We start from the raw sequence: 14139 nt of genomic DNA on the forward strand, positions 1-14139 counted from the left end.
GTCATTAGTGACCCACGGGGTAACATAACAACCCAACGTTTACTGGGCAAACTGTGTTTACAGGGTGGTTTGCCATTGCCTTCCCCATTCATCTACACTTTACCCCCAGCAAACTGGGTACTCATTTTATTGACCTTGGAAGGATGAAAGGCTGAGTCAACCTTGAGCCGGCTACCTGAAACCGACATCCGTTGGGATTGAACTCACGTTGTAAGTAGAGCATTTGACTGCAGCTTACCACTCTGCATCATGGATATCCTACAACATATTTAACTGGCTAACAAACTATGTCATTTCTTCTACCCTAATATACCCTAGTTCTTTTTGTTGTTTTCTTTCTCTCCCATAGCTTGAGAGTTTTCTTTTTTCATTCACTGCCTTTCTCAAGAGGACTTCCAGTCCACGGCTTGCTTATTTTTCCACTTTGGCATATGTAAGGGCCCTTCTTCCCTTTTGAACCCTCACAATTTTTTCTTCTGTTAACAATGTGAGGGGTTTTTAATATTTCTTAAGCCCCACACCTTCTCACCTTTGTTTGTGTGAGGAGAAAACTTCCCTTTCCTCCCCCCAGATGAAATCGACAGGGTTAGAGGCTGTAGCTGATTTTATAATTATGAATATAAATTGAAGTTTATTATTTACAGAGAGGTAGATAGATTGATTGCTTTTCTTCAATAGAGGAACAAAGCTTAGTTGGTTAGGAACAGTTCAAATCTTCAATGGTTACAGGCACAGTACTTCGTTCTCAATATATTCATTACACTCAATATACTCAGTGTGGACTGTTTACCCTAGCACAAAGAATACCAGGGAGTGGAGGTTTATCCACAACCTTTCCCACTCCTCAGACTTGCTCACCTCCTGTGGAAAACAAATCTTTATCTCTCAAAACACTGAATCAGGAGTTTCCCTATTTCAGGAGCCACCTCCCACTTAGTGACTGAAGAAAGAGTTAGCTGTCTACCACAGTCTTCCCCAGGTTTGGTTTATACATGCTTGGTAGTATGTGAACACGCAAGTTCTTAGAGTCTCTACACACAACCACATAGTTCAGGAGGTCAGAGCTAAAGGATCAAGAACTTCTCTCTTCTTCCAAGAAGGCTCCTGTCAGCAGAGCTTACTCTTAACCCTGTATCTGTCACAACATCCAACTCGAGAGCTTGATGGAGGTGCATGACACATGAAGCTACCTTATGCTTAGTCAGACCATTGATCCATCAAGGTCAGCATTGTCTGCTCAGACTGGCAGCAGCTCTCCAGGCTTTCAGGTGGAGGTCTCTCCTACTAGCTGATCCCTTTAACTGCCAGGGATTGAGACCTTCTGCATGCAAAGCAAAGGCTCTTCCACTGAGCCACACCTCCCCCCTCCCAACATGACATTGTGAGATAAACGTGGGCCAATCCTTTTTTCTCCCATCTTTCATACGCTCTTTTCCAAACTGCTTTGCTATGATCATGGGGACAGCACATTTAAAACTGCATTATCATGTCATCTGGACTGGAAGATGCAGATCTTCCAAAGTCCCACCCATATCAACTCTATTTTCCATCTGTCAACTCCTTACAAACACCGTGTTCCCTGCCATGCTCCTGGGCAGCTTTTTAAGGACCAAAAGAAAAAAAAGGTAGTTGCTATAACACTATAATGCTTTAGAATTATACTGCTATAGCAACCACTGATTTCTTTTTAAATTATAAAATCCTTCTGTGACGCAGTAGGGGAGAAATGCAAGAGGGGTGGCTAATGGAGGAAAATTGATTGACAAATCCTTTATGGAAGTTCCATTGCCAGAGTAATGCCTCTGTATTCACAGAGGCAATGAATGCAAAGTGGAGAACTGTTGTCATGTGGAAGAAACCTTAGAAAAAAGGACTTTTCTGTTCTGAAATGTTCTGAAATGCCTTTGAACGGTGTTGAAATAGGGGATGTGTTTATTGTGTGGAACTTGAACCTGTATATCAGTTTCATTTTTTTTAATTGAAATGTTCCATTAAGAATCGCTAACCTAGACTGTACGCTTATCTTTATTTCTGTTGTTGTTTAGGTCCACTTTGGTGGAGGAAATAATTGGCAAAAAATAAGCAATGCACAGTGTGTGGACAGTCATAACCTGTCCAGTAGTGTATGGAGTGAGTTTGTGTTTAGTGCTATAGTATCAAGTCACTTCTGACTTATGGTGACCCTATGAATTAAGGTAAGCTGCAGTACTTCAGTACAAGCTCTGCTCATGACCTGAGTTCGATCCTGATGGATGTCGGTTCCAGGTAGCCCTCTCAAGGTTGACTCAGCCTTCCATCCTTCCGAGGTCGGTCAAATGAGTACCCAGCTTGCTGGGGGTAAAGGGAAGATGACTGGGGAAGGCACTGGCAAACCACCCCAGAAACAAAGTCTGCCTAGGAAACGTTGGGATGTGACGTCACCCCATGGGTCAGGAATGACCCAGTGCTTGCACAGGGGATCTTTGCCTTTACCTTTATGAATTAAAACCATCCAAAACATCCTGTCTTTAACAGCCTTGCTCAGGTCTTGCAAACTGAGGCCTGTGGCTTCCTTGTTTGAGTCAATCCATCTCAAGTTGGGTCTTCCTCTTTCCCTGCTGCCTTCAACTTTTCCTAGCATTATTGTCTTTTCCAGTGACTCCATCCAATAGAGCAGCTAACACAGCCAATGAGATCCCTTTGGAAAGCTCACCAGCATCTGGAAACCAGAGGTAAACTGCCTCTGAGAGTGGAAGGTCCATTAATCACAGGTCTAGCAGATGCTGGGTCCCGAGATATGGTTTCAAGGTGTATAATGCTGCAGCCATATGTAAAGCAAAGCAAATCTGGTCAGAGCTTGAGGGGGTGGGGGGCTGGAAGTCTTTGAGTTTCCTGATGGACCACAGGTATTAACAAACTTAAGAAGATCTACTGAGAACCCTACTCAGGTCTACTCGAAGAGGGGAAATGTTTTTAGGGTTGCTCTCTTTTCAACCTTTTATCATTGCAGATAAGGTGTTTTCCCAACTTTTTTTTTAACCCATTATAGGGGAAAGAGTTTAAATCTTGTTTGGTGTAGGTGGAAAGTGAAGGTCAAGCAACCAACCTCTGGCAACTCCCTAAGTTTTTCAAAGCAAGAGTCGTTCAGAGGTGGTTTGCCATTGCCTTCCTCTGCATAGCAACCCTGTTATTCTTGGTGGTCTCCCATCCAACCACTAACCAGGGCCGACCCTGCTTAGCTTCCAAGATCTGATGATGTCGGAAAAGTCAGGGCCATCCAAGTAAAAGTGGCTATGTATTGATGGAAAGTGCCACCAAGTCACAGCCTAATTAAGGCAACCCTGTACAGCAGAGGTTTCGAACTCAATTGTTACAAGGGCCGGCTATGACATAAATGTCACTTTGTCAGGCTAGGCCATGCCTCACCAGCCTAGAGGGGTGGCTGCCTCATTTGGCTTGCAGGCCGGATAAGAGCTCTCAAGGGCCCGGATTCGGTCCACAGGCCTTATGCTTCGTAGCCAGCATGGTATAGAGGTTAAGAGTGGTGATTTGGAGTGGTGGACTCTAATCTGGAGAACTGGGTTTGATTCCCCACTCCTCCACATGAGCTGCGGAGGCTGATCTGGTGAACCAGCTGGGTGACCTTGGGCTACTCACTGCTCTCTTGGAGCTCTCTCACCTACCCCACAGGGTGTCTGTTGTGGGGAGGGGAAGGGAAGGTGATTGTGAGCCAGTTTGAGTCTTCCTTAAGCAGTAGAGAAAGTCGGCATATAAATACCAACTCTTCTTCTTGACACCATTGCAGTAGGGTTTTCAAGGCTAGAAATGAACTGAGGTGGTTTGCCACTGCCTGACTCTGTGTGGCAACCCTGGGCTTCCCTGCTGGTCTTCCATCCAAGCACTAACCAGGGCCGACCCTGCTTAGCTTCTGAGATCTGATGAGGTCAGGCTAGCCTGGGCCATCCAGGTCAGGGCAGTTATATATTGATGGAAAGTGCCATCAAGTCACAGCCTAATTAAGGTAACCCAGTAGGGTTTTTATGGCAAGAGAATTCAGCGGTGGTTTGCCATTCCCTGCCTCTGTGTAGCAACCCTGGGTTTTCCTGGTGGTCTCCCATCCAAGTCCTAACCAGGGCCGACCCTGCTTAGCTTCCGAGATCTGATGAGATCAGGCTAGCCTGGGCCGCCAAGGTCCTTTTGACTGAGTTAAAGGCAAGCAGCAAGCCACCACACAGCTTCAGTTCCCTCACACACTAGAAGCGTGACCAAGATAATGCATATTGGGGCTTGTGGGTGGGAGGAAGTCTGAGACCTCTGGGGGACCAGGCAGAAGGGTTAGCGGCCAACTCAGGGCGGTTCCATACTCACGAGGGACAGCGCGTAGGGTTGCCAGGTCCCTCTTCCGGTGGGAGGTTTTCGGGGTGGAGCCTGAGGAGGGTGGGGTTCGGGGGAGGGGAGGGGCTTCAATGCTGTAGAGTCCACTTGCCAAAGCTGCCATTTCCTCCAGGTGAACTGGTCTCTGTTGGCTGGAGATCAGTTGTAATAGCAGGAGGTCTCCAGCTAGTATCTGGAGGTTGGCAGCCCTACTTGGCACCCACACCACCATCACCAATGTTGGCGGTGCCCCTCCTCTGCTAGGTAATTAGAGAGCAATCAGTAGCAGGTTCTGTCCGCCCACCTGCTGAAGTGAAGAGCAAGGAGCCCTGGTAGCACCACTGGCAGAGGTTGCTGGTTCACCAAGGCTGGCATGGGAAGATTGATGGTTTACACTTAGGGTTGCCAGGTCCCTCTTCACCACCAGTGGGAGGTTTGGGGGGCAGAGCCTGAGGTGGGCAGGGTTTGGGGGAGAAGAGGGACTCCAATGCCATAGAGTTCACCTTCCAGAGTGGCCATTTTCTCCAGGGGAACTGACCTCTGTCTCCTGGAGGTCAGTTGTAATCCCGGGAGATCTCCAGCCACCACCTGGAGGTTGGCAACCCTAGACGCATGTGGGAATCTGGCATGCCCTGCTGGCAGCCCTCCTTTATCCTTGAGTGGCACCGGCCCCTCAGGGAGGGTGCAAGGCGCCAGAGGAGCATACAGAGACTACCAGGCACCCTCCCCAAAGGGTCACTGTCCTTCCACACACACCCCATCCATTTCTAGCCCTGCGTGGTTGAGGGGTGGGAGTGGGAAATTGTCCCTGCTGATAGCTCAAGGGAGGGGCTGCGGAGGTGGCGGTTTAAGAAATAGTGCAATTTAAATCGATTAGCCGAGGGGAGAACAGAGATCCGAAGTGTGAAATTCACGTTGGCCCGGCTAGAAGCATCGATTCAAATGCCACGGATGTCAAGGAGTGCGGCCGCGGAGGACCGACTCGTGTGTAAACTGCAGGGAATCAGGAAAGGGATAGAGGGGGAGGAGAGGAGAGGGCAAGCCAGAGGGAAACCCACCCCCCATGCCTGCCGGTTGCCATTGGCAAAGAGTCGATTGGGGGTGGGTTTCGAGCTGGAGCTGCAGCCCAGGTTGAAGTGCAATCCTGCAGACTCGCTGTGCAGGGCTGTTTACTCAGAAGAAACCCTACTGGCATCCATAGGATTTACCTCCATGTAAGGATGTCTACTTTCTTAGTCCGGTTGGCTTGGATTAAGGTTGCTTCCCGGGGCATTCTTGTGTGAGTGTTGTGCCCTCAAGTCACCTCCGACTCATGGCTATCAAAGTCCTCCAAAATGCCCTGACAGCCTTGCTCAGATCTTGCAAACTGAGGGCTGTGGCTTCCTTTATTGAATCAATCCATCTCTTGTTGGGTCTTTCTTACTTCAGAGTAATCCCTATTGATGCAAGAAGACGTGTGTGTAAGTTACCGTGCCAGAACCGGCCGATAAGAAATTGCTTTCTGATTGGGTGCGCTTGGAAGTCATTGTACGTCTAGGACCTAATGCGGACAGCGTAGGCCATCACTTAATGCGGATTAGTTATCTTCTTTAACCGCTTTTTTCACGCCCACGACGAAAGTTTGCTTGGAGGTGGGAGGGAGGATCACACTTTTTTGCATTTTTGCTTATGGGCCAACTTGAAGCCCTTCTTGTCTTTGTTTGGGAATAGAGGACCGGGTGTGGTAGTTAATCCAGATTAATTAACACGAATGATCAGGTCTAGGTAACACGTGCTGAGCATCCGTCGGGAGCTAGCGTGGTCTCCGCTTAAGTGAGTTTTGGATCGTGCAGGTGATAGATGCCCAGGGGAGGGAAACGCGGGTCGTCCGGTCTACTCAAAAGTAAATCCTATACAATTCAATGCTGCTCTTTCTGCAGGATCATGGGCGTCAGAGGGCTTTGCTTTGGCGGCTGTCAAGTTCTCTTTAAATTTTGAAATATTCTTAGTCCGTTTTTCTGCCAGAAAGAGGACTGAGAGGGGAGATATTTCTATGCTGGGCTCTGAAGAAACGATTGTACACATCTATCCGCACGGAATTTTGAAAACATGCACACTTCAGATGAAATATGTGTCCTTAAATGGACATCTTACTATTTTTTTAAGCGTGCATGTGCATTTAAAAAAAAAACATCATCGATGTGATTCCATTTTATTGTAAGTTCTTTTCGAGGTGCATAAAATCAAACACACCATTTCACCCTGGGGGAAGGTCCCGATATAAATCTAAGTAATAATATATATATATTTAAAAACACACGAACAAATAGAAAGTACCACCTGTTCAATCTCTGAGCACCTTGCTGGCGGATCGGGGCCTAAAGTGCTTCAAACTCCACATCAAAAGGAGAGGTGAATCGCGTACTAATACTGGTCATTTATGCATGGGAGATTTTGCCTTAGATTTGCAGTTCTCTAGATGCACATTTTCCCTATCCAAATTCTCAAAACTCTGCAGGGGGGCGTATTGTTGAGTTTTGAGAATTTGGATGGGGAAAACGTGCATCTAAAGAGTGGCAAATCCAAAGCAAAACCTCCCAGGCACAAATTGTTTACAAACAACTTGCAATTCATTTCTTAAAAGTAGAAACATAGCGTCGAAGCGGAATAGCTTTACAAAGGAGAGGAATTTGGTGTCTTATCTGTCAGCTGGCAAAGGGTCAGGATCCTGTGAAAGGGCGGCGCAGATCGCGGAGCGGAGTTGGCCCCCAACCAACAGGATAGCCGCCGAGTCTCTTGAGATCAGTTGTAATAGCAGGAGGTTGGCATCCCTAGCTTAGAGGTCAACTTGATTTATGCATTTATACCCCGCTTGTCTCCACAATGGGCCCTAAAGCGACTTTACGACGTTCTCCACACTCTAGAAGAGGAGCTACGGGGGGGGGGGCACTTTCACACATGCCAAAAAATGCACTTTCAATCCACTTTCAATGCACTTTGCAGCTGGATTTTACTGTGTGCAACCCCAAAATCGACTTGCAAACTGTCATTAAAGTGCATTGAAAGTGGATTGAAAGTGCATTATTCAGCATGTGTGAAAGCTCCCGAGGACTTGTTTTCTGGGTCTCGAAGAACTGAAGCAGAACCGCTGGAACCGGCATTCCGACGCTGCCGCAAGAACAATCCGGTTTTGCTCATATCCCAGTTGGCCAAGTTTCCGATTCGACGCCTACCCTCTAAAACCTCGACCTCCACGGTTGTAATCCGAATCTCATTTGTTCCGAAGTCAATAGAATCATTGGGAGGGGCCATCTAGTCAACTGGGGGGTTTACTTCTAAATGTGCATAGGACCGCCCTGATCGACAGGGATTCTGAAGCCTAGCTTTATCCAGTGATTCCGGTTTAAAGCCAGGGACCCCCGCTAAACCGGTTTAGGGATCCGACTAGTAGAATTGTCAAGGAGAAATCCGTATGTTCCACACAAAGGCACGGACTTGCTTCCGAGTAGACCTGGTTAGGATTGCTCCCCTAGTTCGTACACTCGGCTTCTTTTGCTTTGCAATTTACCACCCCTCCCCCACCCCCAATCCTAACTGCACTTACTGGGAAGAAAATCCCACCGACTTCACTAACCTGCGTGCATCTCCAGCCTGCGCACGCTTACTCGAAAGGAAGCCCCGCTGCTTTTGCATGGGGGATTCCTCCTAGGCATAACTGCACAGGATCGCAGCCTTATCGAACTATGCTTTCTTTTCTTCGGAACTCAGCGGTCTCATTGGGAATTGCTTTCAATGGGACTTGCTCCCGAGTAAATGTGGCTCAGTGGTAGAGCCTCTGCTTGGCGTGCAGAAGGTCCCAGGTTCAATCCCTGGCAACTCCAGTTAAAGGGAATAGGCAAGCAGGTGATGTGAAAGACCCCTACCTGAGATCCTGGAGAGCCGCTGCCGGCCTGAGTAGACAATACTGACTTTGATGGACAAAGGGGTCCGATTCAGTAGAAGGCAGCTTCATGTACTCATGTGCAGCTTTACTTAAAAACTAGGGTGGGGCGGAGCGGGAATCTCCGGAATATGTTCGGGAATCCCATAATTTGGCTGGGAAAGACACCCTTTCCTTTAAAGCAATCTCCAGTTTTCTTCCTTTTTAAAAGCCCTGTTTATTCTCCGGACGAACATATTAATTACTCGCACGACCGCCTATTAGTTACAATTAGTAAAGTAATAAAGGCAGACATCCCCTCAAAAAAAAAACACAAAAGTTAATTGTGGATAGCTTCCTGCCAGACGCTTGTAAAGAGTGGACCCGATCCACCGGGCAGACTGGAAGATGGTAAATGGAAAGAATGGGAATTAATGGATACATTTGGGCACGAGGCAGGCGGCGGTCCTGAGCTCATTTGCAGGAGAGTAAGCACCGCTGACAAAGTGGAAACAGAGCCGGTGGCTGCAGAGTGGAGTATAGAATTGGAAGGGGTCAGCAGGTCATCTAGTCCAACCCCCTTTGCGCTTCATTGAAAGAAATAAACATTTTCCAGTCTCTCTCTCTCCCCCGCCCTTTGCGCTTCATTGAGATGGGGCGTTTGTGGCAGGTTCTGTTGAAGAAGGAGAAAACGAGGAGAAGTTGTTTTTTATATGCCGACTTTCTCTACCACTTAAGGGAGACTCAAACGGGCTTAAAATCACCTCCCCTTCCCACAACAGACATCCTGTGAGGCTGAGCTATGACTAGCCCAAGGTCACCCCACTTTGGTCACCAGCCCGGTTCACCAGATTAGCCTCTGCCGCTTACGTGGAGGAATGGGGGAATCAAACCCGGTTCTCCAGATCAGAGTCCACCGCTCCAAACCACCGCTTTTAACCGCTACACCACGCTGGCTCCCCAATAAAATCCATCTGAGTCCCCGCCCCCTTCCCGGGCTCGAATTTCAGGAGCTGGAATGGAAATGTCCTCTGTTAATGGGAAGTCACTCCTATGGGTTCCAGCTGGGGGGGCACTTTACTTCCGAGTAAGCAAGCCCAGAGTACCAGGGTTTCAGGTGAGGATGCGTCTCTGCTCCCTGGTAACACATACCTTGGTGCATCTACTCAGAAGCAGTGTGACATGGGTCTTACTCCCACGCAAGCATAGCTAGCCTGACCTGGCTAGCCCTATCTTATCAAATCTCGGAAGGGAAGCAGGGTTGGCCTCGGATGGGAGACCACCAGGGAAGTCCAGGGTTGCTGCGCAGAGGCAGGCAATGGCAAAACCTGTATGCCCTGACCTGGCTGGCCTAGACTAGCCCGATCTTGTCAGCTCCAGCAAGCTAAGCAGGGTCGGCCCTGGTGAGTGCTAGGATAGGAGGCCACCAAGGAAGTCCAGGGTTGTTACGTAGAGGCAGGCAATGGCAAACCACCTATGTTCGTCCCTGTCCTGACCTGGGTGACCCAGGCTAGCCGACCTCATCGGTTCTCAGAAGCTAAGCAGGGTTGGTCCTGGATGATACTTGGATGGGAGACCACCAAGGAAGGCCAGGGTTGCTACGCAGAGGCAGGCAATGGCCAACCACCTTTGCTCTTCTCTTCCCTTGAAAACCCTACAGGGTCTCCATAAGTCAACTGTGATGAAGATAGAGAAGTGTAGCCAGGATTCCAGCCTCAATCTGCAGTCGCTGTTCTTCTGCAGCCCTCTGTTTAGTCGTGTTTCCCGGGAAGTAACTGCTGCTTCCAAGGGCACCTAGCACTTTCACACATGCCGAATAATGCACTTTCGGTCCACTTTCAATGCACTTTAAGGATCGTTTGCAAGTGGATTGTGCCATTTCACACAGTAAAATCCAGCTTCAAAGTGGGTTGAAAGTGCCTTATCCAGCATGTGTGAACGTGCCCCTAGGAATGCAATCTGAATCAGGGTCTGCGATGTTCCTACTCTGAACTACTTTTTCCCTTCTAATACCGGTCCGATTCTTGCTTATTAATACTGCTAATATCCTTAGTTTGAGGGTGGGGGTACGGGGAGGATAGAGAAATAATTCCTAGTTGCTGTAATCTGAACATGCCTTCCAGTGCAATTTTAGCAATACTTTCCCGGGAGGAAGCTCCAGGGTGTAGACCGGCTTGACACAGAGAGACTACTGGTTAGCCAGTCTTTAATGGTGAATTATTGCTCCGCTTCCGTTTTTAACCATCTGGTCCACGTGTATGACTATATACGTGTATATAATATCTTACGTGTGCAGACGCAGTAATTGCTGGCATCGAGGGGGGTGGGATCACTCTTATTTGTCCTTCCCCCCAGTTGTGGAGCCCTTGCCTGCCCCTGTTTACACTCGAGGAGACAGCGGGTGAATTCAGCGGGCCTTACTTTTTGCGTGAATGCCAATAGAATTGCGGTCGTAACCATTAGGGAAGACGGCTTGCCTGTCGTAAGGAGCAGCGAGCCCTTAAATTCACTGAGGGGGGCATTTTAAGTGCGGGTGTGAACGCACCCTGGGCCCCGATCCTACGCCGGAGCCCCACACGCTTCTAACATGGCAAGCTTGAGCTGCAATTTTTATTTTATTTATATAACTGGAAGGGGTCGCTTGTCAACGTCTTTTTTTCTTGAAAGCCTCTTCCCTTCAATTGAGTCGTGGCGTTTCCCTGCGGGCGCTTGCCCTCCCGAAGACCTCCCGCGGCCCCAATCCTGAGCGTATGGGCAGTTTTCGCACCCCTTAAACAATCACTACAAAGACCTCCCGGTCCACGCGTGTCTCTCCCAGTTCTGGGGGGGAGGAGAGGAGAACTCCCCTTTCTCGCCAGACCCAGGCCAGAGAACCCCCACGCCACCATCTCAACCTATGGCCCCGATCCCTCTCGTTTCCAGGAAACTTACTCGGAGGAAATCCACCTTCCCAACGCCCACATTTCAGGCTGCAGTCCTAACGCCGCTTGCCAGAGAGTTAGCCTTATTAACAGTGCGATCCTACGCAGTTTAAGCCTATTGAAACCCACGGGCTTCGACTTGAGCGACTCTGCCTAGGATTGCGCTGAGGGTCACATGGGACTGACTTCCCCAAAGCCCTGTTCAGGACTGTATCTCCCTCCTCCTTGGGTTGGAGGAGAATACTTGAATTGTACTGTATAGTGGAGGGTGGGCGGGCGTGTGGCTGAGTGGTAGAGCATCTGCTTGGCATGCAGAAGGTCCCAGGTTCAATCCCTGGCATCTCCAGTTAAAGAGACTAGGCAGGTAGGTGATGCGAAAGACCTCCACCTGAGACCCTGGAGAGCCGCTGCCGGTCTGAGTAGACAATACTGATGGACCAAGGGTCTTATTCAGTAGAAGGCAGCTTAATGTGTTCAGGGGAGGGGCTGTGGCTCAGTGGTAGAGCATCTGCAGAAGGTCCCTGGTTCAATCCCCAGCATCTCCAGTTAAAGGAACCAGGCAAGTAGGTGATGTGAAAGACCCCTGCTTGAGACCCTGGAGAGCCATGGCGTAGGGTTGTGGCTCAGTGGTGGAGCATCTGCTTGGCGTGCAGAAGGTCCCAGGTTCAATCCCCGGCATCTCCAGTTAAAGGGACTAGACAAGCAGGTGATGTGAAAGACCTCTGCCTGAGACCCTGGAGAACTGCTGCCAGTCTGAGTAGACAATACTGACTTTGATGGACCGAGGGTCTGATTCAGTATAAGGAAGCTTCATGTGTTCATGTGATCCTGTCCGCTCCATCCTTCAAAGACAGAAGGATCGGGATCCCAAGGCACCGCTCTAGTCGCTTGGCTTTGCTATGACCCCTCCAAGCCGAGCATTCCGGCTCAAGGGCTTGAAGGACCGCCGCCGAACGCCAACGCCGCCCCTCCTTTGCGCGAGGTTTCCCTTCCTTCGGTGGGGAAGGGGGGGGAGAGGCGGGCGGTGACGTCACTGTGCCCACTGGGTGTCGTCCTTTCGGTCCGCCGGAGAGTTCCGCGGCAGAGAAAGAGAGATTGCGCCGGCCCGGCCGGGGGGAGAGCCGCTCCGGCCGGGAACTGACCGACGCTTCTGTCCGCTTGCCTCCAGAGCCTCCCCTGGTGGTTAGTCGAGCCAGAAACCCCGCCGGGAGAGTTCTCCTCGGATGTAAGGCGGCGGCCCGGGGCCGCTCCCCCCTACCCGGCGGATGCGGCGCAAGATGCCGGCGTGAGCAGCGGCCGGGATCCAGGAGGTAAACGGATGGCTTTTCGGTGGTGTCCGCGGTCCTTTTGGATTTGCGCCGGGGTGTGCCTGCTTGCGCCGGGGTGTGCCCCTCAGCCTGGCGTGGGCGAGGGGGCCCGGCGGGGACGGCGCCCTTAGCCCTAGGGGGGAAAACCCCATCTGAAACAAAGCGAGGGAATGGACGACTCAATGGAGCCTCCATGTCCCATGGCAGTATATCTACGGGGACCGGACCGCTGGGGATGAACAAGCCGTGCCCTGCTTGCGGGCTTCCTAGAGGTGCTGGTGTTCTTCCTCCCTTTTCCTTCTGTCTCTTTTTTTTCCTGGTCTCCTGGTGTATAACCGGGGTGGGGCGGAGATCTCTCTCCGTTTCCAAGGCCACGATCCGGCGACATTTCCAGGAATTAGGACCTCCTCCCAGTAAGTTACGGGGCGCGGACGGCTGCCTGCCACAGACCCCTCCCTGTCCAGTCGGACCTTTTCTTCTGAATCCGATTCGGGTGTGTGTGTGTGTGTGTGTGTGTGTGTTTAAAAACCGCAGTAGGTGGAGTCAAGGGGATCTGGTCCCCACTGACATTCGAGCTGTAAGTTGAGCACTGCTTGTGATCGACAGGGATCTCCTTTTCCGGGAAGCGCCGAGGGTTCGGTTCCTTCCACCTCCAAAGCGTTCTAGGACCGAGAGTTGGGTAAACGGGTCGGAGTGCGGTTGAGTTGTACACATGACGCTGCCTCCTACTGAATCAGACCCTTGGTCCATCAAAGTCAGTATTGTCTACTCAGACCGGCAGCGGCTCTCCAGGGTCTCAGGTGGAGGTCTTTCTCATCACCTACCTGCCTAGTCCCTTTAACTGGAGATGCCAGGGATTGTACCTGGGACCTTCTGCACGTGAAGCAGATGCTCTACCATTGAGCCACGGCCCACGGTGGATCGGGGCCTTCACCCTGCGTGGAGAATCGCGCCTGTTTCCATATCATGCGACGGTGGTCATTCGGGGTTGTTTAACCCCGGATTGACCCAGAGGAGTAATTTCTTTCCTCGTAAAGAAGCGGAGTGAGATGGGTTTGCGTGGAATCGTATCGGGATCCTGCTGTAGGGTTCAGCTGGTTGTAGCTGGGGACTCGGGTTAGGGAAATCTCTTCTGGTCCTGGTCCTTATTCCGGAATGACAGTTTCCATTGGAAACCGGTTTAAACAGATTCCGGGATCTTCGAAGTCGGGGGAGGGGGGGGAGTTACAGAGGGCCCTCTTAACCACACGTCTGTACTGGTCGTGTAGTCAAATTCTTCCTGCAAGACTACACCAGAGTAGGGCCAGGCTACTCCGGGGCAGGAAAACCAGGATTTATTCCCGGGTAGATAGCAATCTATGTGGATTCGAAAATCCCAATCGACCGGGCTCGGAGGATGCAAGCTTAACGCTTCCTTAAAGAGGAAATAAACCGGCCTGAGCTCCAGCGCACACTTGACCTCAACATATTTAGGGTGGGAGCGCGGGGGTCTAAAATCTGGATTAAAAAAGCAAAACGCCGAATTTGCGATCCACAAAGCTGTTCTGCCGGAGGCGTTGCAGCCCTATGGACCGAACGCCCTTTCCGCATCCGAAGATTTTCCTTAGCCGTTCCTATAGCAGCCTGTGCGACTGGAAAGCTTTCCAAGGCCGCTTGGGTT

General features: G+C 50.4%; 1 non-coding gene across 1 annotated transcript; it reads right to left on the bottom strand.

The window, feature by feature from the left end:
- Nucleotides 1-13321: 13321 nt before the first annotated feature.
- TRNAV-CAC (transfer RNA valine (anticodon CAC)) lies at nucleotides 13322-13390 on the bottom strand. The gene has a single exon. It is a non-coding gene; the product is annotated as a tRNA-Val (tRNA).
- Nucleotides 13391-14139: the final 749 nt, after the last annotated feature.

This window comes from Euleptes europaea, chromosome 4 (genome assembly GCF_029931775.1).
Source record: "Euleptes europaea isolate rEulEur1 chromosome 4, rEulEur1.hap1, whole genome shotgun sequence".
Classification (NCBI taxonomy): domain Eukaryota; kingdom Metazoa; phylum Chordata; class Lepidosauria; order Squamata; family Sphaerodactylidae; genus Euleptes; species Euleptes europaea.